Source organism: Tyto alba, unplaced genomic scaffold (assembly GCF_018691265.1).
Source record: "Tyto alba isolate M040663 unplaced genomic scaffold, T.alba_DEE_v4.0 Super-Scaffold_41, whole genome shotgun sequence".
NCBI classification, from domain to species: Eukaryota; Metazoa; Chordata; class Aves; order Strigiformes; family Tytonidae; genus Tyto; species Tyto alba.
In genome coordinates, this window is record NW_024881317.1 from 12,913,131 (window position 1) to 12,940,798 (window position 27,668).

The window sequence follows — 27,668 nt, forward strand, 5'->3', positions numbered from 1 at the left end:
TGGAAATGGGAGAAACATTGCAAATACAGAATCTGTTTCTGCTTCTCAGTAATAAATCATCATATTTCTCCATTGAGGCAGTAAGATGTATGGACAATAAAATGTTGTTGGCTTGACTTTTCATGGCTCACTCAAGTTACATACTACAGAAAAAATACTGGGCCAGTTTCTCACCTGGCAGAACCAGCACAGATCCAGAAAAGAAGCCAGCCCGTTCTTTTTAAAGTCCTGTCATGATCATTCTTTTCAATATCACTTTTCTTCTTCCTTGCAAGACAACTGCAATGGGCCTTTTCTCTAATAGGCCCCAACACTTCCTTGCAGTTTCAGAGGGAGTGAAACCTGACTCCTGTTGCCAGCCTCAAAAATCAAATCAATCGTGTTCATTTTAAAACATGTTTTGTACAAATGCCCGGGGGCAAAAGCACAAAGAATGTAAAATACTATAAAATAAATATTTAAAAAGCTAAATAAGACAAATGGATTTTTCATTTTGACCTAAAAACAGAATGCATTTTGCAGTTATAAAACATAAAAGAATCACATTTCACAGTTGTGGAGAATAAATGGGTAGGGTCCATTAGGTACTGTCCACACATGTGGATGAGCTAAAAGCCTTTTAGAAGCTGAAAAATATCTCTTGATTAAGTGTTCAAAAGATGGAACCAAGAGATGCAAACCCTTGTAGGCTGGGATCAAACTTTAAAGTCAAACCTATTATTACAGTAGGTCAATTAGGTTCTTTTCAAACCAGGCTAATACAATAGAAAAAGATTTTCATCTGTGAAGCTATTTTCAGGATCTGATAAGGCTATGCTCAAAGGTAACATCAAAGACTAGATGTTGGAATATTCACAAATAAAAGAAATGCAGACACAATCAAATCAAGATTAAAGTTTCAGCAACTACTTTGAAAAAAATTCTTCTGCTTTTCAGAAACAGAAATACAGCTTTTTTTTTTTTTTTTTTTTTTTTTTTTCAAAGGAGAATTGCCACAGCCACTGCATAACTGTTCTCCTCTCTCCTATGTCCCTGAAGAATCCTCACTTGTCCCACAAACTCTCCTGGGGTAGGGTTCTGTCTCCCCTTTCCAGCTGCTCAAAATTTTTTTTCCAAATTATATTAATCTCATGGTGTCCTGGATATGTTGCTGGGAGTGTCTATATTAGCTAGTAAAAACAGTTCAATAAAAAAAAAAAACCCGTAAGTACCCCAAGTAATGCAGATATAACCTGGATTACAAAATTACATGTATTATCAGATTTTAAGTAAAATGTACTGTTGTTACTCTCTCAGGAGCTCTGTGACCAGTGTGGAGCAGTGATCAGACACCTTCTTAAAGCACAGTTTATTTTAGCAATCATACCAAAACACTTAGGGAGAAATACCGTAAAAACCCAAGGAGTTTATATTAATGACTGCCTTTTCCTAAGCTTGTTTAAGCCAGCTGAGTCTAGCAAAGAGGTAAAATCATAAAAACGAATAGTCTTGAGATTATCTTTTACTGTTTTGCAAGTAACTGTAAAGATGCTGTTATTTTTAACCATTCGTTTCTTTGCTGCATTTTTTGAATAGGAAAGCAAAACTTTTAGCAGATTCACCAATGTGTGGGTTTTTAAATGATAGTGGTTTTTAATGCAGGTGACCTTATAGGATTTTCTTTTTTTATTTTTTTTTTTTTTTTTGCAATTGCTATTTGCCATAGTGTTATTTAAAATTAATTTCCAGCACCTTCTGCCACAACTAGAATAGGAACTTGTCCCTTTGTTTTCAGAGATCAAGAGTTGCCCAGTCTAGGAACTCTGCCTCTTAACTCCTTTGATTTATTTAATGTATATCATAGTAGCTTTTAATGCAAGGACATTCACTAAAAAGGGACACTCCCCTATGATGACGTACTGGGCATCAGCAGTAGGTGACAGGCAATGAATCAACACAAGTTCACTCAGAGCCTGTCTCATGCTCCTGATGGACATTGTGACTGCAGGAACCAGTATATTGGCTCTTGCCATGGAAACTCTCACAGCACCCACCTCTTGATACTACACAGGAACGAAACCTATTCAAATCTACCACCATTCTTGCCTTATGCTCAAGATGTAATTCAGCTGTGCATTAGTACTTGAATCTATCTTGTATTCCCACTCCTGCCTGTTCTGCCCCTGACTCCTCATTCCTGCTTCTGCCTCTGCCTTAGTATTGTGATTTCTGTGTCTAACCTTATATCCATCCTTAGAGCTGCTAAATCTCTACAAAAAGTGAGCTGGTCCCAAGCAAACAATCCCATAAAAATCACAAACTGTGCTGAAAATCTTCACTCTTTTTGTGGTATTTCCACCACAATTTTCACTGTCATTCAAAATATATTAACAAAGCTCTTTACCATAGAAATTTAACTGTAAAATTTCTGCAAAATATCTATCACTATTATAAAATTTCCTTTCTTGCTGCATCTGAAAAAGGTCAAAAATGGCAATCTTCCTATAAATTAAAAAATTCTAGAAGAATGTTTTTAGAGAAATGTCAAATAATTTTGTAGAAACAGTTCATCTCAATAATGCTTTTAATTTCATTATTGTTTTGATCTTACATTTCATTCATTATATTGTATTAAACAAACTAAAAATGAAATGGCTTACATCGTTTTTAAAGCTAAAATTTGCTATTACTGTTAAAGGTATTAATAAAGCAAATAAATTACTCTGAAATGCTCCAGTAAACTTAAATCTGCATTTTCCAGTTGGAAAACGCTCCACCACATTTTAATTTTTTTACCAGTTTTAATTCTGATCAGGTGTAATACTGTGATAGAATTCAGAGATATCTGATGGATGTTCTCAATTATATCCAGTACCTGTGGCTACAAGAGGCTGTGCTGACAGTCAGGAATAATCAACATTTAAAGATGCCTGGGTGTAGGAAAGAAATGCATTACACCTTCTCAAGCAGTTACACGATGGATGATTCTTCTTATACTCCCTTATTGCAGGGATCCTCAAATGTCTGCTTAAATAGAAGCCATGTAAAGCCACCTTTATATTGGATATTGCAGATATAAGCTCTCTATATGGACATGAATAGACTAAATATTGCAGTACCTTAGATTTTATGACTTCGCAAGAAGCTAAGTAGAGTGGAAAGCTGTAAAAGTAAAAGCTTTCAGCTCCACTAAGCTGAAAACTGGTATCTAAGATATCAGAAATATAGCTGCTGGTACATGTAACTAAAAAACTCATCCTCCCAAAGGGTTCTTCCTATTCTCCCCACACCAACTTGACTAAAGCTGATATGATGCCAAGGGAGGTGACTGTCAAGCACGAGTGTTATCAGTTTGCTGAAGTGACTCAGCTCTACATCTTTTAATCAAACCCAGATTTTTCAGTCTTTAATATCTTCCAGAAAAGATTCTGAAAAGAAGGTTACAGCCTCAGGCCTGCTCAAGGTAGGACAGAAATAATGATTTTAAGGAAAGCACTTCTGGAGGGATTTATCAAGGGTAGCAATTATTCTCACCATGTGAGGCATGTCTGTCCTCAGCAGTTTGCAATGGTAGAGAGGTTTCTGAATATTCAGTCACTGTTGTGGCTGAAGGTTAAACCTGGTCAAGGATATTTGCTAAGTTAGATTTTCACTAGAACGATTTCTGAATTTGGGTATGGAACATGTGTCCTGGAAAAAATAGGAGGAAAGACCCAAATAGTAAATAGCTGACTGGCTGAGACACTCAGATGAGACCCAGACTATGCCTTTGTTTTGGATTATGTAGAACAGGGATGATATTCCAGGTAAGTACCCTAATCAGCCACATGGGTCATCTGCTAATCTTTTACTTTATAAATATTTATTAGTTCAGAGAAAGGACGGACACAATAGCTTGGTGGTTAGAGCAGAATTGAGTCTGGGAATCAAATCAAACTCCAGTCAAACCATGGTCCTAGACATTATTTTATTCTTCAATCAGAACTAAATGCAAACAGTGATGTTGAAATAGAACTACCTCAGCCAAAGATTAACCATAACTGGAGCAAAACTAAAACATGTATATGTTTGACTGTGCCAGGAAATACATAGAATGGGCATAACACTTGGTCTTGGTTGAGTCCCTTACGCAGTGCAACACAGCGACAGCCAGAAAAACAGCTAGGGACAAAGCCAGGATGGCTGAATTTACCATCTGAAAATGGACATATAGTGGGAATGACAGAAGTCAGCAGATGCAGGGCCTGATAGGCCTTGTACAGGCTAGCAGTCCATTTCTATTACTATAAATTAGGTCTGAGTGATTTGTCCTACTTTGGGCTGCAGACAATTCAGGATGTGAGGAGTCGTAACACTGGCTTACACTCTCCTTTGCTATTCTGTCTGCTATGCCAAGGAGGAATTTAATAGATATAAAGAACTCGCCAAACAAGTTTTGAAAGCATCCCATGTGAAAACTTGCTTTAAAAAAGAAGAAAGAAAAAAGATTAGCACTTTTATTACTGAGGTAATGCAAGTTCCATACAATCTATAAAGTTTTAAATAAAAAGAAAAAAAACATATTTTCAAGGCCATTTTTTTGTATCAGAACATTAGAAAATGCGATGCCACCTCTAGAAAACCTGCAACAGCAATTATCAGAACAGTTTATTGTGGACAACAGTTCTAAATGAGACTATAACATTATTTAAGTCATAACGGAAAGAGAGCATCTAACATCAGATAGTTGACAGCAGCAGAAGTAACAAAAAGCAGTCAGACGAGCATTACTGATATAATAAACATTACCTTTCAAGAGGAATTTTGTAGCTTTTAGATTGTGTTTTCTTATGTACATTTAAGATAGGATAATTCCAGTTGGATAAAGAATATGTCTTTCCAGTTGAAAAGTTAATATTCAACATTCATTGTGTTCTGGTTTGTAGGACATGCTCCATTCAGATAATAGTGACTGAAATCAAATTAGCTCCAGAAATATATGGAAGCAACATTTAATATGCGCTGTGAATCAAAACCAAATATTTTACAACACCACACTTACAACAACACTCCCATCTGGAGACTTAAAATCAGTATATTGTCTCCCTGTGTTCACTGTGTCTATCTTAAAAAGGGTGGTATAAGATTCCTTTGCATTAATCCACAAAAGCCTTTTTTTTGTCTACCTATCAAACATTTTTAAAGCTATAATTGAATAGTTCCAGGCTACTGTAATGCTTTGTGAACATGATGGAGTTTGCATTTGTTAACTGATGATAATTTAGCAAGTGTTTAATCTGACATTTCTCCTATTGTCCCTTCTCAGATTGTGGACAACAGTGGCTTCATATTTTTAGTTTGTAAATTTAAATCCCTAAGTAAAATTAACTATGATTGGAGTTATGATTATTAGGACTCTACTAATACCACAGAGTCCAATTCTGCTGTTGCCCATGTATAGCTTTTACACTGGATTTAGACCAACAGAACAAAACATTTTATTGCTGAGGCAATGAAAGCATGTTAACTGAGATCTGTAACACCATGCTGGGGAAGAAAATATTATTATTTCTGTTTCACACATGAGGAAACAGCCATGGACAGACAAGGACATTAGTTGAGTTGGTCTCAGTTCCATTCCAGCTGTTTTAAAATCAGGAAAATCAGACTGAAGTTCTTTCAGGCAATACATTCAGTCTGGACATCTATCACCGATTTTGTGCAACTATCCTGCACCTCAGGTTTTGTGGTTGGGTATGTTGTATTAAAACACAGACATATTTGATCAGCACATAGCCATGCCAAAAGTTTTTGTGATTCTTTTGTAAATAAAATTGTATATTTAAAGTAAATAGAAGATCATCTTCCCTTGGTATTTAAATGTTCTTTTTTAATAGAAACATGAAAAGCTTTAACCCCAGAGAACATAGGAGGAAACAGACAAGACAGTGGTAAGGTACACAACTGAAGTTTTATCCAATGCTTTTGAGGATAACAGCACAACATTAAGTGTCTAAAATACATACCCTTGAATTCATGGGAGAAGGATTACAGGCACAATGAAGGAGAGCTTGTAAAACAGTTGTATTAGGTGCTTTCTTTTCTTTTCTTTCATTTTTTTTTTTTTAATAAATGACGTATGGCATCATACATTATCCTTGTTAATGTTTCAATGCTATTAATCCAACTGGTATAAATCATTCACTGTTCTTATATACATTTCAACCATCAACAAAATAACCTGGCAGATCACTAAAAATAATTAAAATGTAAGGGCCTGGCTAATTTGAGATATTTCTATGTGCTGTCCCATATAGCTTGAAAAATCTTTCACTGTGTTCAAAGACAGAAACGGAGTATCAGATTTTATAAGTTATGTAGCAAAACATATCACTACATTTTGGATGCAGATCTGCTCCTGTAACCTAAAACTACAGTATCACTATCTGATAAGAAAGGTAATCATGATCCTTACTGATCCTGAAAGTCAGTTACGTACTTTAATGAACACAACCGTGGAAATACATAAAATGGTGCTAGAAATTACCTTCTAAGGTCAACTAATCCAACTGCTTTTGAGAGACAAGATGAATTAGACCTGATGTACTGCTAACAAATTCTTGTTTAGTCTGTTCTTGGAAGTTCCAGTACTGGAGATTCCACTCCCAGGACCATCTACTCCAGTGCTGAAAGCATTTCATACGTGGAACACTGGCAATTATGCCAGGTATTGGTGTGGACATTCTGAATTCCTCATAAAGTCATTATCTGGTTTCTACTCCACAAAAAAATAGGGTTGTCTGGTGCACCGCTATATCTCATCTATTTGACTATTAATTATTACCTAAATACTCTAGCTCTTCTCTACTCAGCTACCAGTAGCAGACCTGATCCCAGATGGTTCAACTGCTTCTGCCCCATCATGTGATGTACATTCTAAAAGATGATATTACAGAATATCACTAATGACGTGTCTGAATTTCTACTATTTTGAAGATGATTTTTCAAAAGTTTGTTGAGGGCACTGGTTCTTTAAGAGCTGCACAAGAAGTCTCCGGAGGATACTGGTTCTTACTCTCTGCCTCTGTAATGCTGAGCTGAACTGATGAGAGCAGGCTCTGTGCTTGAAAAAGCTTTGTTAAGAAAAAGAGTGTTTTATTTCTCCTATTCTTTGTCAATCTCAATTCCTCTGAGAAGTTGAATCAAAGAAGAAAACAACCGAGAAAGAGTATAGCACTAAACCCAAGTAATCGTGAACAGACTACATGAATTGTACAAGAACTCATGTATTTCCTTGGGAAATCGTATATATATATATATATATATACACAACAGTGGGAGGATTTTCCTCTGGAAAAGATGACAAAAAAAGTATAAATAAGGTATTTGCACACTGAAATGTAAGACCAAACTAAAAAGCCCATAACACCTGCAAATAGCTTTGAGTAAGTGTAGTATATATTTAATAGGGAAAAAAATAAAGTGCAGAAAGCTGCTGTTTTCACCCTGAATACTCTTTTGGAAACCAGATATTCAGTAGCAGCTTGACTGTACTTTACCCACTGTGTTTAAAGTAATATGAAGCCATCTCGATCTATAATTATCCCTCAGATAATTATGCAAAACATCAATTGCTTTTCAAGACTTGTGAAGACTGGAAAGTATATCTGAGTATCTTCTGCATGCCAGTGACACCACAATGCTACCTTTGTGTTTTGACCACAAAAGGCATTCAGCAGTTGCAACAGTAATTCCTCAGATATTAGCTAAATAATGACAGAAAACAGAAAAACAAAATTTGATAAACCAGTCCAAATTGCAAGTGAAGAGATAAAAATCACAGATACCTGGCTCATGAAAAAAGAAGTTTGGTAAATGAGAAAACAGTGACATCAAGTAGAGCAATTGTTTGGCTGCACACTACCAGCTGAGAAGCTTGAACTCTATGACTTGGTGTAAAATGTGACAATCTGTATAATTTTATCCAGATTGCAGCAGATTTACATCACTGAATTCTCATGAATTCAAGGCAACCATCCTCAAAGGAAGTAACATGGCACACAAATCCCTCCCCTGTGTTTTAATTTTGTCCAAATAATTTCTGCTTTATGCTAGATTTGTATTGCAAGTGTGAGAGCTGATTTCATCAATCAAGGACAGCCCCTACCTGTCATCATCTGAAGTATATGGTACATTCATATTGCAGGTGTGAAAAGTGAGTCCATCAGCCTGGGAGGCAATCCTTAGCTGTCAGCAGCTAGCTCTGTACTTCCTTCAATAAATTTGTTGGTGGCCATGACACTGCCAGACAGGGGTTGCATTCCAGTTACTCCACTGCAACTATACTTCCTAAACCCTGGAGAAAGCCGGATAACCTTTAAAGTAGTACTTATCTGCATCAGACCTCCAGTCCTAAGATGAACTCACTTATGACATAGGGATAAATTAAACCCACTAGCTTCAGAGAATTACTTCTGAGTTTTTCCAATGAGCAATCAGATCTGGGAACTAAGACTTACCGATAAAATCAAATATATGAAGCTGCTGCAAAAGCTATTTCACTACCACCTTCTCAACTGCCAGTGAAATATAAAGGAATGGTATAGATTGGATTAAAACTCACTTCATTTAGTTAGACTAGCCAAGCTTTCTTAACTCTAAAAGTAATTGCAGGTATATTCCAGCAAGCTAGGAGCTGACCTTGAGTGAAAAGAAATATTCAGCAGAAGGCTGATTAGTCTTAGGAATGGATATAGTGTACTTAAAACAAGGCAAGCCACCAAAAGAGAGTGAAGTAGTCTAATCTTTTTGTTTGAATAAATACAGAGAAGTGAATCTTAATTTAATGAGAAAAATTGCAAGTAATATCAATGTGGTCACTATGTGCTTGACAGTACATTGAATCAAATGAATGAAGGAAAAGGAACTACAAGCAGGAATCCCATGCTACTGAAGGAAGGAGGAGACATAGGGGAGACAACCAGAAGGGAGAGAGAAAGACGTGGGATGGCTGGCTCTGAGAACTGTCTTCATGCAGGGTCATTGATTTAAGAGCACCATGGAGCCCTGTGCAGCTGGTAAATACCACAGGAAAAGCAAGAAAAGGGAGAGAAATCTTCAGTTAGTCCAAAATGACGAAGCAAATGCAAAGGAAAAAAGACTAGTGTATTACTGTGATGAAGATTAAGTAACATACCCAATCATAATGTATAGCCCATTTTGCAAGAAGGAAAATTAACATAATGTGATAAACTGAGGAGATTCAACAAATCACTAAACCTTTGTACGAGTGGATGTTCCAAAGCATCAGCATGAATTTCAAAATCACCCATAATGAAAAGTCTTAATGAGTGAAGAATCAAATCAGGAATCAGCTTAGGCCATTAGGTAACAAATCAGAACGAACAGTTGGTTGGTGATAGAAAACACAAATGGCATGAACTGAAAAGCATGCTGAAGGAATAACAGTTTAAAATCAAAAGGGTGAAAAAAGCAGTACCCAAAGCTGTTCAGACAAGCAGAGGAGGACCATTAAATTTGCGTAGACAGATCTCCACAGAGAGCATACATCACTAGGAGTGTATCTTTTAGCTGGAACATACAGTGCTAATTTCTTTGTACTTGGAACGAGGATAGAGAATTCAGTTAAATTGGCTGAAAATTAGATGTATCTTTAGTAGTGCTTCCAGGATGTTACTGTTATTTCATGTACCTCAGTTGACAACACTGAAGGTGTCAGATGTTATGGGAGTGCTCAGAAGAAATCACTTTTTGGTTGGAATAATGGTAAAAAACAAGCCTGAAGATTAAGTTATCCCCTCTATCATCAGAATTTGAAAAAAAATAGCACTTTGTTCTGAACCTATGGCCACTTCCAACAGCAGAAGGCTCTCTGTGACAGGCAGTCTGGATGGGACTGGTGCCCTGGAGCACCAACAGCGATGACTGTGGACCCCAAAGTAAGTTAGTTATTCACAGGTATTTCAGAGATGGATGAAACATTGTACTGATCTGACATTTTTCACACAGAAACTCCACTGAAATATTCCTCCAGAGTGATAAAGGATCAAATCTGCCATCCTGTTTCAAGAAGGAATATCATTCTACTGTACTCTATTCAGAACATGGGTCGCATTTCCTACCAACAGATACAATACATAGTTCCACATCAAGGGAGCTACATCTGGCTCAGGCACTGCACTATATAATGCAGATCCATAAAACTGTTTCAGAAGTGCATGTATTTGAAAAAAGAAACAGTAAATGTTTTTCTTTAGGAATTTTCCAAAACTTTATATGTCTTTAATTTTGATACATTTAGAGCTGAAGAAGAGTCCTTACAAAGCCAGAGAGTTTGTAATCGATTATTACTAAAACTAAAGCTAGCAGCAGCAACTTCAGCTGCATAATTTTACTGGATAGTTTTACTCATGTAAGTAGTTGCAGTTGATTGATTCAGGTTCATACTATGGAGAAATACCTTCCTAGTTGACAGTAGTGAGTCTGCATTGGTGTCTTAAATGGGGCTCTCAACAACTACAGCTTTTGATTAATAATAGTCCAAGATTTGGGACTGAAAATGGACAGTTCTCCCCATGTTTAGGTAGGTACATCAGGAACTGCTAATAAAAGTAGTAAAAATCAATCTGTAATACAACCTGACAGATTATCAGCCATGATGCTGTGTTTTACATTTCTTCATATTTTTAAGTAGTGATTCTGTATCATAAATACTGCTGTTATAACTGTATCTTTTGGAGTTGAAGTAGATCTATGAATATCCTTTTAAGAAACACTCATATGTTGCAATCAGTGCTTTATATGGCAATAGCTTGTAGTTTGGATACTAAATATTTTTATCTGTTTGTAGAATAACATAGAGAAAAATATCATCTAAATTAGTTCTAAAAATGTCTACCCTTTTCCCAAATATTGCCTCCAGTTTTTAATTTGATCTACTATGAAAAAATAGCTTATTATAAATCAATCTAACCTTATACAATTGAGTCTACAAAAAAGAAAAAATGTACTATATGTGATAAGAGAAGGACTCTAGATCCTTTCAGAAGTAGTATTTCACAAGCCAAGTACAGCTGGAAACAGACTTTTTTTGTAGTAAGTTTTGGTCTTTGGTAATAAAGCCTTGCTCCAGTGATAAAAGGCTCCCTAACAGTACTTTAATTGAAACTTTTTATCTGAATGTTGCCCGAACCTCTGCTAAATGCTACTTTCTTGCTTCAATTCAAATTTTCTTAATCTTCATTTTCACATTGAATATTGGTACACTGTCTGCCTCATTATGCTAAAGAAAGATGAAGTGAGCTATTAACATGCTGAACAGCCTACGAGATGTTATGATATAGAATGTCATTCATTTTTATGAGTTGGCTGTCAGGGTGTGCTGCAATAAAGTTATAATTTCTCACTGACAATATGTGATGTCTGGAGTTGCTGCACAATCCTTATTAAAATTTCAATAATTGTAAATCAAAGGAAAGCAAATATGACTTTTATGAAATGGTCGCTTCTGAAAGTCAAGGAGTGCGAAGTGGTGGAATACAAAACCAGAACATTATTCTTGTACTGTTCCAAGTCATCATCATCATCCTACAGTTTTTCTTCTCTTGTGCAAGGCAGGGGGTGCTTGGTAACATATACTCAGGAGCAGCATTCTTATTTTGCTGGCATTATAGCGATGGTGAAGTACTGCTGGTTTGTTGTTCTTTACTGACTCTACCTTTATGTGGCTCTGAGTGTTGTTAGAACATTTCTGGGAATGTCTAATGGAACAGTGTATTATAGATCTTCATCAGTAAAGTCAGGTGTGTATCTTTGGAGGCAGTTATATGGCTTGACAGTGGGAAAAGTTGGAAGAGATTTCAGAGAGCTTATATGTGTACACTGGTGAGCAAGGGTTTCAAAGCCTGTTTTCTTATGACTTTCTACAGTTGTGGAAAATAGCAGGGATGGATTTATGGCAGGATCTTTAAAATGTTTGAAGTGTCTCAGGCAGCACACAGAGAAATGAATCCCAAATTCAAAGTATCTTCTATATACATATAACTGCGTAATGGCTACATTTTTATTTCTACTGCTACTATTATTGTTTCAAACCAGAAATGTAAGAAATCTCTATCACTGTCCAAAACACAGTGATCTTTCATTTTGAGCTTGACATAATCCAGAGGATCAGAAGTTAAAGTTTTTGTAAAATATGCCCTCAAAATAACAGCTTTTTGGAATTATTAGATACAGACCAAAGTGTTCCAGTCACTGAATTGAGTATACAAGGTCTTGACATTGTTGGGGCATTTGGAACTGCTGCAGCACTTCTTCTCCCTGTTATTTTCAGTTCCATTCAATGTCATTATTACCTGCAAATCACTACATGACAAGCTGAATAAATGCATTCATTGAATGTTTGTAAACACTGTACATGGGATAAATAATTACATAGATATGTTTTTGAATTTTCTTCAGGAGAAGTATCAAGAACCAGTCAGACTCCTGGGGCTCCATATAGTTATGATACAAAGGTTGTGTACCCTCTACCCATCACAGTATCAGGAATGTTTGCACTATGCAGAGGTATGACAATAGACAAATATATGTTTAGATACTCCAGTGTGTTCATCACTCTATTTCTATTACTTATGCTATTCTTCATTATTCAAAAGTTGTCAATCATATTTATTTCATGACTGCATCTGTTAAGTTTTCTAAATGTTAACTAATAATTTTATTTCTAATTACACTCTTCTTCTAAATCGACTAACTCTACTAAAATTTACAGCATAACAACACCAGTCACATGTCAGATATGATATATATCCTCTAGTGTCAAATTTTCAGTTTATTAACATCTCAGATGTACTTCCTCAAAACAGAACAGTCAGCATGTATTCATGCACAAACACATGCAAAGCTCTGGTCAAATGAAAAACTCAGTCTCTGTTCTTGCATGGAAATACTTGTGCATAACTCAAGCAATTGTATTTCAAAAAGGTGTCCCTTCATGTCAGTAGCATATAAACACAAGAAATAATGTATGCCAGTTCTCCCAAATTTGATTTATTACCACAAGTGTCTTACCATTGCTGGAAAAGTTTTATAGCTAGTAGCATAAGTCAAAGAACAGCTGTCCATGTCTATCAGAAAGCTTCCTGCTGGCAAAAAGTAATGATTGACAAACCTAGCCACAGGAAATAATCTCTACAATTGTTTCCTTAATATTATGACTCCTCATACACGCAGATTATCATATAGTGAGATTCTAGCCTACATACCAAGACAAAGCGAGAAAGAGAGATAAAGAACATTATAGTGGGACAAGACTTTCACAGAATCCTAAAGGAATGAGGTATGCAACTCATGATAACTCACTATCAGTAAAAAATATTCTATTTTAAAGATGTCAGCTGAAGACAACTGGTCTAACGAATGATAAGACAATTCCAGCAAGCAAGAATACTTCATCTGATAGAGTACTGTTTAGAGATTTCTTTGGAAGGACAAGTTTCAGTGGCAGTCAAAAGATCAAACATCTCTTGCCACCTAGAACAGCTGTGAAGCTAAACGTGTGGTTTGATTTTCTTTGTTTGGTATATTTGATAGATTATAATTTGAAACAAAATACCTGAAAGTCCACTCTAATTATCAGCAAACCAGTGGGTGAATAGACAATCTCTAATGCAGAACAATGTACTGGTGATTTTACTGACTGACATTTTGATATCTAGCTACACAAAGCTATCTTGCGTAAGTCATGCAAAACATCTGATACAGACTAGAAAATACTCTCATGATTCCTGTTTATGCTGCAGCTTGGAAAAGAGTTTCAGTCAAAATCATAGACCTTATTGGGTTTTGTAGTACTGTTTTTCAGAGCAGTTTTCAAATAGATTTACTCTTTTACTGTGGAAAGACTTGGGATGACACACATATTAGTAATAATAAATTATTTAAACCATTAAAAAGATATAAAATATTGTTCCTATATATGAGCATGTAATTATTTTAAGGACTGATACTTTTGGAATGGCCAAGGTTAGAAACATGCTTCCATGTGGTACATGCTTCAAAACATAACTGGAAATCCTGTAATCCCAGCTGTGTTATGGAATATAGTAAGTGTATCAAACCCAGGTGTTAGGATATTCAATTTAGGATCTGCCACAGTTCTGGGAAGGGGAAAGATGTGTCTCTCTTAGATGCGTGGCACGCACATGCGGGGAAAATTTTGGTGGGAAAAATTACATATTTTCACATTGTGGTAGCTACTGTGTCTTATATCACCTGTACGGAAGTCTGAAATATTAGCCATAGGAGCAGCTAAGTCAGAGGGCAAAGTGAAGGGGAAAGATTTTATTTCAGGCCTCTACATTATGTCATGGCTATTCGAATTAAGGCAATTATACCTGGGAAACTTATATATATATATATATGTGCATTAATGTATTAATTTCACCAAAAGACTTCCTCTGCTGCTATCTAAATCAATCACAAAGTTACAGCAGATTTCAGTTGGTATAGGATGACTTATTTAATAGCAGAGTTACTTGGGCATAATGCAGAAATTTTATATTCATATTAGCAACAGCTATCAATTAGTACAACTCCACTAAGATGCACACACCTAAACAGAGAGGAAGTTTTGGTTTTGTAATTCTGCAGTTCTCATATTCCTTCCACTATGCCTCTCTGTTGCTACCTGCACAAGCCATCTGCCAGCCAAAGGTTAGACACATCTGCAGTGAACACGTCAGCATCAGTACAGTGCTAACAAGTGACACCCAAGAACATGGCACTGTGTAATTTTTCCTTGTTTCTCAACCTATTTCCTAATAATTTATTTGATCATCAATCCGTGTCTGTATATCAAGGGTTAATTTTTAAAGGAATCATGGGATGACCAGAATAAAAGCAGATCTAATATGTTGGACTTTGAGGGATATGTATCTTTTGTGACTCCCCAGTTCAGCAACGAATGGGTATTTTACAAGATGTATCAGCATCATTAGTCTTGTCTCTTAACAGAGAACACCAATCCTAGTGTGGTCCTTAGCATTTAAGCTATCCAGAAGAAATTGCATACACAATGGCCAAATCTTTTAAGAATTAAGTTCTTAGTATTCTTCCATTTGCAGCACGTTATAAAGTTTCATTTAAAAAGAGAAATTCTACCAATTAGCTCATCCTGTTCAAATACACACATACCATTGGGAAATATAAAAATGGTTTATTAAATCAAAAGATATGACTGTACTTCAACTAGCACATGGGCATTAGAGATCAAATATTCCCTACAGATTGATCCCCATGGCACCACAGGCTGATTTGGCTTGCCAGTATTACATTAGTAAACCATCTAATCCAATTTAGAGCAGGCCAGGAATGTTCTATCCATTACAGTATTTCTAGTGTCATTAGAAGCAGACTGACCGAATAAGCATCCTAAATCAGCCTGCAGCATGCAAGTAAATCACTGTGACTTGTCCTGCAAAATCATTTTTCAAATAAAAATTAAGGGAAGAGAAAAAAAAAAAATCTGATAGAAGCTCTCTATATGATTTTGATTTCTGAACTCCTGTGGTCAGCAAAATTTCTTGGTACTTCAGTACATAAAATTCTTCTCTCTGTAAGGTAGCAGTGCAGAACATAGTGGATTTAAAGGCATGAGAAGCTCCTTATTTTGTGGTAAGTTTTTAAGGAAAGCAGTGGAAAAAAGCCACAATAAACAATAATAAACAAAGTAGGCTGAATGAGAGCAGAGTATGATACTACTCTCACAAATGAAATCTGATGTATAAAATTGAAGTAACCATAGTAATAGAATCTATCAATCAAACATATTACAAAGGTTGCAACAGAAAGGATGAAAAGAGAGTCCAAACTTTGTATTCAGACAAAATGAAAAACATTCAAGTGCATTACGAAAATAGTATTTTCGTTCCAAACAGGTATACCCAAAAGAAAAACAGTTCTTCAATAAAGAAGTAAATATATGAATAAAATGTTGGTGACAGTTCTTTGGGATGATGTAGCTATTGTAAAGATTACAGAAAAGGGCTAGGCTGCAGCTTTGAAAAGCTAAGAATCAAACTGAATAAAATCATCAAAATGGCATGTAACCTTTGCTGCCCTCTGAGACCTATCACGTTGCACCAGCAGGGCCACGCAGGTCTCAGCTGCACTATTTAAGCAATCAGCCATAAAAAAGAAACACTGCACCAATGCACAAGTTAGTGAATACCTGCTCCTGTTCTGTAGGATAAGGGCTCTCATGTATGTGAGTGATTCGCATTTGTTTAATGGCAAAGTTGCTCTGCTGTCAGTCAAACAGCTCTCAATCTTATCCGGACCCCTTGCATAATAACCGAGTTAGAAAGGAAACTGTATTGATTCTTTGTATACTAACTGCAGAAGAAGTTAACAGCTACCCAGAAGTGCAGAAATGGACCTGGTGGGAATTATTTTCACTGCAAATAGCTATATATCTGGACCAAAGACAGTTTTGCAATAGAGGAAAACATGTACAGATCCAAGACAGGGTGACATTCTTGAAACATGCACGGATACCAGATGTTTCTAGACATTCCTTGTTTGGATTGTCCTTCCCACCTCCCTGAAATTACTGGAAGTTTGAACAACTAAACTTGCATTTTTGGGGAGGGGACAGGATACATGTACAAGCAAACAAATATGTTATATTTGAAGGTTTGAATTTTTTTGTTAATGAAAACAGATCTCCTTTACTTTTGAAGGAAAACAAACACCTCCTATGAAAGGGAAAAAAACCCCTACAAAACAACAATCACCTCAACAAGTTATTAATTTTCTGCAAGAAAATGAGAAGACAAAATTTTCAACACAGTTTATTCAAAATCCTACTTAAATTTCTCTTCAGAAATTAAATCCTTTCACAGCACTACATTGAAAAGCTCATTCTTAAATCTAATCTGAGAGAAATAAAACGGTAGAAATTCTATCAAACCCAGGAACCCATCATTAAACACAATGACAAACTTGCATCAAGGCTCTGCTCTTGTTTTTCCATGTCATTTTGATCCCAATAGGCCTGTCCCTGGCAAACCCTTCTCAGCAGGACATGGAAAACCACATTCAGCCAGCTAGATCTTGGGAAATCTGTTCTATCCTTTGCTTACACTGGCTATACTGGTGCCAAACATTGTTATTAATAGCACAAACCCAGATTACAGCAGGAAATCATATTCCTCACAAAGCTGATTACGTGTCAAATGTTTATCATCAGTGTAAACAACAAATGTACCTGATTAACAAAATCCAAAGGCTTGTTCTGAGGTAAAAAGGCCTTAGCCTTGCAGTTGCTCTAATGAACTTCCCTCCTGGTCCACAGTAGAACATGTCAGATTTACCAAATCCAATTTCTGAATAAAAGTGCAAATGCTTTTTAGAACTAATCAGTGAGCACTAGATTGAATTATGGTCACATGTTGCTTCTCTATGAAACAGCAGGTTGAAGAATCACATTTTGTTATTCCTTTCCCTTTTGCAAGGCATAGAAATATTTTGCTTCCTTATTCTTCCCTCTGGTTTGGCTTGGCTGGGTTGGAAGAACATTAGGTGAGGGCATGGGGAAGAAGGATCCAATCCTTCCTTGTTCTCCTTTGCCTCTCAAGAGGCAAGTACAGACCCACTGTTCCCCTGTCCGCAAGTGGTGGCCTAACCCATGTACCTCCTTGTGTTTGCTTGCACAAATCCATTTTCCCTGACACACTATGAAAGTAGAATCTTCCCACTAATGTTAGGCTCTTGGCTGAGATGCCAACTTGAAAGCGGGTAGGGAATAGGGGAGAGAGGTACTTCTGATAGACAATTCTGCCTACCACTAACTAACTTTCCCTATAGCCATGACTATCTGGGCACTGAACAATCAACTTGATGTCTCAGGTAAATGCCCAGAGCGTTAAGTGGGTGAACCCACAGCCAAATGTTCAGCCCTTAATCATTAGACTGACAGGACAGTCAGACTGGTTTGAAATCTTGTCACTATAAGAACACAAGGGAAACTCCATTTTTGAGTCCTCACCCATAAGATGAATTCTCACTGTTGAGTCCTTCCAGATGTCAGTGAAGTTCACAGGAGCAGCTGGTCCTCAGTATCTTCAAAACTCAGATGCAAAATGGCACAAGGTAGGCATCTGACAAAGAAAAGACACAAATTCACTGATCACCTTGGTGAAGATGGAAAGATATTTTCTGGCACAGAAACAAATAACACTTAGCTAACTTTAAATATTGGCCACAGTTCTAGCAAAAAAAGACAATACAGAGGTAAGACTAAATTTTCATCTGATGTGACTTCAACTAAATGAAAGAGATAATACCAAGAAAGGATTTGGGCTCATGTCTATAATAACAAGAAAATTCTCACTCACTGACGTATTTCATATATAGCAAGCTGAAAGATAAACTAAAGGTTGCCATGACTGAGCTTGTGTTTCCTGATACCTCAAAAGGCATTTTTTTCCCAAAGGAGAGCATTAAACAGAGGCAAAGGTTACATTACTAAACACATCGTAAGTGCTGAATGTTACTTGTGATGAAGAATATTTTTGCTTGCTATAGATGCAGCATTTCTAACGAGTCAAGGTGCATCAGTGGAATGTCTCAACTGCTCATCTACAATTTTCTAGCTCCTGTATATTCAAACTAGTAGTTTTCCTGAAAAGACTATGTTGGATATGTGCAAGGGGAGCACACACAGATACTTTTTGATCAGCAAGGCAATTTCCTGGGGCAATGTGCTGATCAACACACTGTGCTGAAACATCTGCAGGATAAAGGATTGTGTCTGAAAACCCTGTGTTTGATGCCCATAATTGTGACAAAGTCATTGCATATTCTGCTCAATGCTTTTTCTGTTTCAGCACTTTCTCACTGTACAAAGAAGCTCCAGCAGCCTCTTAAATGTGGTTAGTAACTCAGAGTACATTTGGGAAATCAGCCAGAGCGAAAGGCTTTTCTTCTGTATGTTTTGCTGCCTTCCTATGAAGTGACGGAAAAGATACACATTTGCCATCTTTGCAGGGTTTCCCCTTAGAAAAAAAAAAAAAAAAAAAAAAAAAAAGGAAAGAGCCTGAAATAACCATTTTGTAGTATTAGTACTGTTTACATTAGAGAGGCTTAAAGCTGTTTAAAATCTGTCATGTTACTATCTAGGTAGGCAGTTTTTAAACTGCATACTATTAACTTTTTTAACTACAGCAATGTAAAAGTCTATTGTATCTCAAGATTGAGTTTGCAGAGCTGTAAAAGATACTTTTCCTCTGTGCCGAACATGATTTGAAAAACGTTGCAAGCCAAAGCATTTGCTGTTATTTACAAAGCACTGTGTGCTAGAGATCATACAGACAAACAGAAGAGTAAGGCCCAGATACAAATGTACTCGACCCTGGTAGGAGAATTCACTAATCATGGTTACAATGGGAATTCACAGGAGACAAGACTAAGTGAGGCACAAAACACCCAAGTGAAGGAATAGGGAATGCTAAATAGAGAATTGCTTCTGAAATCTTCCCTTTCTCTGTGAATGTCTACTCCATACTGCTGTATGGGGGAGCCCCAGAAGGCGCTACCCAAGCTCACTCCCCGTGAGTCTTCAGTGCATCGCTTTGCCTTCATTAAATTGCTCTCCTGAGAAACTTCGTTGCTATGCTACTTTTGGTATTTGAGCTATTCTCAGCATGGTTAGTGTTTTGCCCAAATATACCCACTTTATTTAGTCCTGGTATCACCGGGCCTAATCTTATGAAACCTTTCTAAACACTGGCCCAGATCCCATCTGAGGCGTGAAGGACACCTCAATTTGGACAGAGCCTGCAGTGTCAATGCTTGTAGCATTTCCTTTGACAATGTGGCTTTGATCTTCCTGAACCTGAAGAGGGCATAGGGAATAATCTCACACTTCCCAGAGCAATGCTTTTAGGTGCTCAAATATTATATAAAGACTGGGAGCAGCCATACTAATACCAGAGCAACCTTTGCACACCAGTTGCTATCACTAGCTGAACTCAGTACTGTCAGTGTGTGCTCAGGTGTTCTGCACAGGTCTTCATTTTGGACAGCCAAGTGGCTCCCTAGGCATTGAAGTGGCTGAGCAGGGCTTTTGTGTGATTCAGTCACTTGTGTTTCCATGTCCTAGTACAGAATTCCTTTTGATGGTCTTAAGCCACTTCCAAACTGAATGAGCTAAATTTTCAGGCACTGTAACCTGCCAGGCAGCTTCCCTCTCAGCTCTGCAGACAATGTTCAGCATATATGATGGTTCTCCACTGCTTTTACAAACTGGGTCACAATGACATGTATGTTTGGAAGGAGCGGTGAGTAAAAGGCCTTGCTTTTTCATCCTGCTCAAACCTCCCAGCTGCCAGAGTAGAGTCTGCTTCTCTGAATACAAGGGGGTGGCTGCCAGTACTCTCACAAAGGGACAGTAAAAGCCATCTATGCACATAGGTGAAAGTACCTGCAAAGGAACCACAGATTGCTTAGCCTTTAGCAGCTTGTAAAGTTTCATTTTAAAACTAGTCATTTAAAGTACCTATGAGAGCCAAACAATCTCTAAACCCTTCATTACAGTTAACATATAAGCTTTGGTTTATCTGTATTTTTTTTTTTTAATAGTAGAATGTATTTAGTGATGGAGTTGGAACCTCAACAGCAAAAGAAAAAAAAAATTAAAGAGAAAACAACAGGATAAAATTTTATAACCTAATCCAGAGCCACTGGAATTGATTAGAAAGTGTTCCACTGACTTCAGCACACTTTCCTATCAGAAAATGTTGCCTAGAACATGCTTTACAGCTAAATTAGAAAGCTCTGAATCCCAGTGTTGTAATACAGAGAATTCAACAGATATTTTATTGTGTCCAGCCTAAAAAGATGATGTTACAAACCTATTGATCTCTACCTTTCTGATCAAGAGGTGCCAATGGGAAGAAAAATGGCAAGGGTGCTCTGTGCTCTGAAAGGGAGATCCAGAGCTCTCTCATGGGAGGCCACATGTACTAATCCTGTTTGTCTTGGTTGCAAAAGAATTCTTCAAAGTTAAAGCACTCCAAGGATTTATCAAGCACTTTTCAGTCTTCAACTGGATTTAGCAAGTGGAGCAGTTTCAAAGCCGGTAGATTAGTACTACACAATCAGTCTCATATAAACCGGCACGACAAGGCTCAGCTTGTTGTTTCAGGCAGTGACAGTTTACACGTTTCTGAAGACAAAGGTGCCATTCCACTTGCAAAACAAAGATTAAAAGATTGTTTTACACTTTTGTGAATTGCTTAGGAAGACGAGGGTTTACCCTGTTGCCTGTTGTCAGATGACACTACTGCACTTGTGTTCATCACAATGATGTTAACAGGATTGGAAATGCTTAACAGGGTCTTTACAACTTGGAAAATGTCTTGTTGAATAGTTAGATTTTTAAAAGTTTATAAAGAAAACCTGCATAGGTACAGTTTTGGGGCATATTTATCATAAAAATAGATGCTAAACTCTGTTACCAGTAAGTGCAACTGAGTTTACTGGAGCCTTCTGTGGAGTTAGGATTTCACTATGTGATCTCTGAGTACCAAAGATTTTCTCTTAACAGGAAGTGGTGAAAGAAGCTTCTGAAGACAAGTTAACCAATGTTATAATTTGTGGTCACTATTAAATCTTGTGTTCTCATGCCTTGGGCAGAGAAACTTAAATCACAGTAGGTAGAAAAAGGTTCATTTCTATAGTTGTTTAAAAGAAAGATAGCAGAACTACAAAACTGGAGAATAATTTGTTCTTTTTCTTTTTTCTTTTTTTTATCTTTCAAATTTTTAAAAGGAGAGCTTCATAATCAACCAAAGAGGGTGGGGGAGAAACATTAACAAAAAAGTTGGCATCTTTCTTCAGTTTAATTATTTTTTCCTATATTTTCATATGGAAAGAAGTTCAACCAGCTCTGCTTGTTAACTGGACTCCTAATCAGGCATAATAATACTAAAATCCCACAGCTAATTGAGCACTGAGCCCCAAAACTTAGCATTCTTTCTCATTAAAATGATGCCTTGGCTAGGATGCCTGGAAAGTCTGAGCCAAGTTGACCCTTAGCTATGCTAGTAACATATTGCCTTTAGTGAAGGTACTCTAGAAGAATATTGGAGGAGAAGAATCGAGTCCTTCAACCATACAGTAGGATTAACTTTAAGGTCTATTTCAGTAAGTATTTCTTTAAGCAAGTAAGGAATCCTCTGGTTTCAGCTGGACAGCAAAGTGTGATATTGCTGAGTATTACCAATATTATTTATCATATACATGGTACTGGAGCCAAAAAGGCACGGGTCAGTGGGCCAGTTAGGGTTTGTTGTTCTGCACATATGAGAAGAGTGATAAAGTGGTTCATCTCTCACTGTGTGCAGTGTTTCCATCTATAGTGTTACCTTACCATTTATACCTTTAAACATTAACAGAATGTTAATGTGAATTGTACATATTTTGCCTCTGCTTTGCTACAGCTCTTGGTATTCAAAATACAGCTTTCAGCTAAAAGAAACATCATTGTGAAAACACTGTCTGTCATTTGAAAGACTGAAATGATCCTATTGCAGTATTAGCTCAGTGTATCTTAACTACAATACTTCACTGATTAGCAATCAGTTTAGTTTTTACAGTATATTTCTGTGAGTCTATAAGCACATTTGACCTGTGGTTTAAGCTGATAGTTTACACTAACAATAAAGTGGAAGAAGCCAACTTACTAAAGGTGGAAGTTGCTGGTGCAGCTAGGAATCCACCACCAGTTCTAACAGTAAAGACTTCAGCAAAATTTCCAGTTCTGCTGAAAGAACTCTACTTTGTGGGTTACTTCAATTTGGGGAAGGCAATTAGATGAAACACATGATGAAATATTAAATTATTTCCACCCTTGGGTACCTTACAAATAAAATAGTTTGGGATTATGGAGTCAGGCTTGCAGATACATCCGTAGGAATGAAACTTTCTCCTTTGGTTACACTTCTGCAATCAGCTCGATAGCAGTATTGCAGAAATATAACCAAGGACTGAACTTGCATAGTCACATAGATCTTAATGTCTTTGAACAAAAGCAGCCATTTGATAGTTTAAAACACCATTACCTGTTTGCATTTGTTCACAATGCTACAGTGAGTCTTTGAAGAAATAAGCTGACTGGGCTGTCTTGGTTAGTTGGAAGATTCACGGTTGCAAGAACATTATAGATAAATATGATTAAAAATATATGCTATCAACTTATTTTTCAAATGATTGTCTGAATTTTGTATATCATTCTGAGTGAAAGGCATGATGCAAAATCACTTTTGCCAGCAATTTCAAATAAAGGCTCTGGTTTTAGGTAACATTATAAACTTACAGTGAACTAGGACAACATAATAATATGGCATGTCAAATTTACTTGTAGCTGTAGGCAAAAAAAAATGAAGAAGGAAGAACAGCTTCAACATAGTATTACAGCACAATAAAAATTTGCTCATTAAGTTTCATAAATTCCTTTACAAAGTTTAATACATGTGTTTACATCGCTAATACAGACTGAAGCCTGTGTTATGAGGCTTTCAGTTAGAAATTGCTTCACTTTACAAATTTTCATCTAAAGCCCTTTAAACAATTATGTCAGAATAAAGGCACTAAGTATAGGCGCTCACACCATTTTCTCAGCTTCCTGAGTATATCCTTATTATTTGGAGTATGGTTTGTAAAACATCAAAATCAGATTGTCACACAGAGATTAAGGCTGGGATTTCCAGCAGAAGCTAAGGGAGTTAGGCACTCAGCTCCTTGTGAATTTCAATGAGTCAAGCGCATACATTTCCCCTAGGCTCCTTTGAAAATCTCAGCATAAATATTAATAACTAACTTTTAACAAGCATTTGGTCATTGCTTTCAAACATCTCAAATATGCCAATGGCTATGTCCTTTTTCCCACAAAGAACTTTTCCCATATGCAAGTTTGTGGGGATGCTCTTATATGCATAGTATAACAAAAAGGATCTTATAAGTTTCTCCTGCTATTCAGGCCCCACAGAGTTTTCATATGCTAGTTATTGCTAAGATCTTTTGTGCCATCTCTTTGGCCTCTTTGTACCTGAGATGCTGTATTTTAAGAGCAACATCCAATTCACATCCTGCAGTCTGACTGATATTACTCAGAGAGAGAACACAGGGAAGAAAACTCAGAATTTAGAAGAAGAGGATTTAGATATTCTAATCACTGCATGAAGACATGTATCATGTAAAAAGTCAAATGCTGACTCTTGACAAAAGTATTTAAATGATCTCCAGTTTCACTTTAAATATACACAAGAACTGCATGCTTTATACCTCTAATTTTTAATTCTAACGTTACTGCTAAGATTTAACACCTTGGAATGTGTGTGATTTCACGCATCACATGATGCTGAGAATTATGGCTTTTTATTAGAAGCCACCTCAGGTGCTGTGCCTCAGCAGTAACTGGCAAGGAACTCTGCATGTGTGTGCACCGGTATATCCAGGTTGTCACGCAGCTATTGAAAGTCAAATATAATACAAACTATACTTGCACAGATATTATGCAAACACAAATAGTAGTTGTGTATTGCTCTACTCTGACTTTTATATCAGAGAAGGAGCTTGCTCTCAAAGTAAATTTGGCCTCAGTATAGAATTTATGTCAAGTGAAATGCAACAACCTTAGCAAATTTGATGCTGATGTAGCCTGTTCTACCATCTTTGTTATTTGTCCCTCCTCTTTCTTTCTCAGAGGCATACTGTTTTCTACAACCATTGAGAGTGCTCAGTTTTATAACTGTGGGATGAAGAAACCATACACAAATATCACTCTGCATGTCCTCAGCTTCTCTGGCAGAGCCCCCTAGACTCAAGTTTCACCTTTTGCATGGTGAAGGATCAATATCTGATCTGGAATAAAAGAAATGTTAATCCTGGTTTCCCATTATTATTAATTTTTACTGCTTCTGCTGAAAAACATTCTTGTTGTTGGAACTATTCTTCCTCTCTTCCTCCCCCCAGTCACTCCAGGAAATTATAAATTTAAAGATGTAACTCCAGCTAGCCTAATATTTCTTCCTTTTGGTTCCACAAGGGGTTGACCGTGTGTCTTCTAGTCACAGCTTGAAGCCTTCACATGTGTCTTGTTAAACATGGAAGCAACTGATGTCAACTACCTGGACTTGTGCAAAGCATCAGACACTGTCCCTCATGACATCTTTGTTTTCAAATTGGAGACACATGGATTTGATGGATGGGACACTCAGTGGATAAGGAATTGGCTGGATGGTCGCACACAAAGAGTTCAGGTCAACGGCTCAATGTCCAAGTGGAGAGCAGTGATGAGTGGTGTTCCTCAGGGGTCGGTGTTGGGGCCAGTGCTGTTTAACATCTTTGTTGGTGATATAGACAGTGGGATTGAGTGCACCCTCAGCAAGTTCATCAACAACACCAAACTGTGTGGTGTGGTCAACACACTGGTGGGAAGGGATGCCATCCAGAGGAACCTGGACAGGCTGGAGAGGTGGGCCTGTGCAAACCTCATGAAGTTCAACAAGGCCAAGTGCAAGGTCCTGCCCATGGGTCGGGGCAATCCCAAGCACAAATCCAGGTGATGAGTGGATGGAGAACAGCCCTGCAGAGAAGGATTCAGGGATATCAGTGGATGGAAAACTGCCTGTGAGCCAGCAATGTGCGCTCACAGCCCAGAAAGCCAACCGTGTCCTGGGCTGCATCAAGAGAAGTGTGGCCAGCAGATCGAGGGAGGGGATTCTCTCCCTGTACTCCACCCTCATGAGACCCCACCTGCAGTGCTGTGTCCAGCTCTGGGGGCCCCAGTATGAGAAGGACATGGACCTGCTCGAGTGGGTCCAGAGGAGGCCACAAAGATGATCAGGGGCTGGAGCACCTCCCTTGTGATGCCAAGCTGAGAGGGTTGGGGTTGTTCAGCCTGGAGAACAGAAGGCTCCAGGGAGACCTTAGAGTGGCCTTCCAGTGCTTAAAGGGGGCTACAGGAAAGATGGAGAGGGACTCCTTACCAGGGAGCATAAGGAAAGGACAAGGGGTAACAGTTTTAAACTGGAAGAGGGTAGATTTAGATTAGATGTAAGGAAGAAATTCTTTCCTGTGAGGGTGGTGAGGCACTGGCACAGGTTGCCCAGAGCAGCTGTGGCTGCCCCTTCCCTGGCAGGGTTCAAGGCCAGGTTGGACGGGGCTTTGAGCAACCTGGTCTAGCTAAGTGATCTTTAGGGTCCCTTCCAACCCAAACCATTCTATGATTCTATGATTTTATTAAACAGTTTATCTAACCCACAGTCTGGAAAATTCTGCAATGCTGACGGCCTACAAATTAAACAACACGAATATAGTTTGTTTCATTAATTATGCAAACAGAAGTCAGGTACCTATTATTACTCTAGCAGCCTCAGTTTGATATCTATTATAACAATAACATGGAACAACATATATGTGTTCTTATATGGTTTATATTTTCATTGAATATTACTGGCAGGAGATTTGTGACTGCTGCACATACACAATAACCAATATTGCAGTGAAAAGCCAGTTCAGACTCATGATAATTCTGCATATCCCCATTAAGTCCAAAGAATTGTGTCTTCTCACACTAGGGATAAATTTTTCTTTCTGGAAACTATACAAAACCCAAATATTTGCTTTGATATGTGAGTCTTCCATAGGTTCTGGTTTTATCCTGTTTAAATTTGTAACTGTGACAATATAAAAATGTAAGCAAAAATAAAATACAGCATTACAGAGGATTGTACAGTGAAAAGTGATAGGAGCTTATCAGACATATTTTAGGTTAATAACAGGATCAATACATGATATCATATTCTGTCAGCTCTGAAACTGAACAAGCTATTCTCTGTCCCCAACATGTTTAAAACATATTTCAAGGGAAATGGTGTAAATATTGAAGAACCACCTTGCCTGGACATGAGATAGCAATCTGCCAGTACATACGTGATTGGCACAGAGAGCAGATAATGAACTTCTCTGCTTTTCCACTAGGATGGGACAGGACAGAAAACACAAGAGTTATTTAGATCACACAAGCAAACACTTCCTAGCTATTAGGACAGTTAGATGTTGAAAGAACTACTTAGAAGGGTTGCAGAGCTTTTAAGAACAGATAAGGCAAACATCTGCCAGAAACACTTTAATTTTTATTTTTGTCCCTGCACAGGGATTTGGCTAGGATACCTCTCCACATCCCTGCTGGCCATGATTCTGTGATTAATAAACATATACATGCTAATGAGACATGTTACAGGAGGAAACTGCAATAATGGGACAAAAGTAGGTTAAAAATTCTGTGTTTATACCGAGGAACATGAAAGTCGCTCAAAGGTAACAGAACTGCCAGGACTGTGTTGCCTGTAAAAGTAGAGCAGACCTTCAGGGAAGTCTTGTCACCAGTGCGTCCCCCAGCCGCCGTGGCACGGGTGTGTGGGCTGAGCCTGCCACTCCATGGCCTAGCAGATACGCGCAGCTGCCGCAGTGCTGGAGCACAGCTACCTTCTTCTGCTCGCCACGGACAGATTTTTGAGAGACCTATGGTAGGGCACATTACGTTTCTGCTGCAGAATCTTTATAACCTCCTCAATTCTGTTGTAGGAAAACTGCATCAAGTGTATTATGTTCAGGGACCC

General features: G+C 37.6%; 1 protein-coding gene across 1 annotated transcript in view; it reads right to left on the reverse strand.

The window, feature by feature from the left end:
- Positions 1-27,668, reverse strand: part of SEMA6D (semaphorin 6D) — a 406,629-nt gene that overhangs the window by 255,021 nt on the left and 123,940 nt on the right. The window contains exon 2 of the mRNA XM_032983028.2: positions 18,029-18,140. The gene's annotated coding sequence lies outside the window, so the exon portion shown is untranslated. The remainder of the gene's footprint in view (positions 1-18,028; positions 18,141-27,668) is intronic.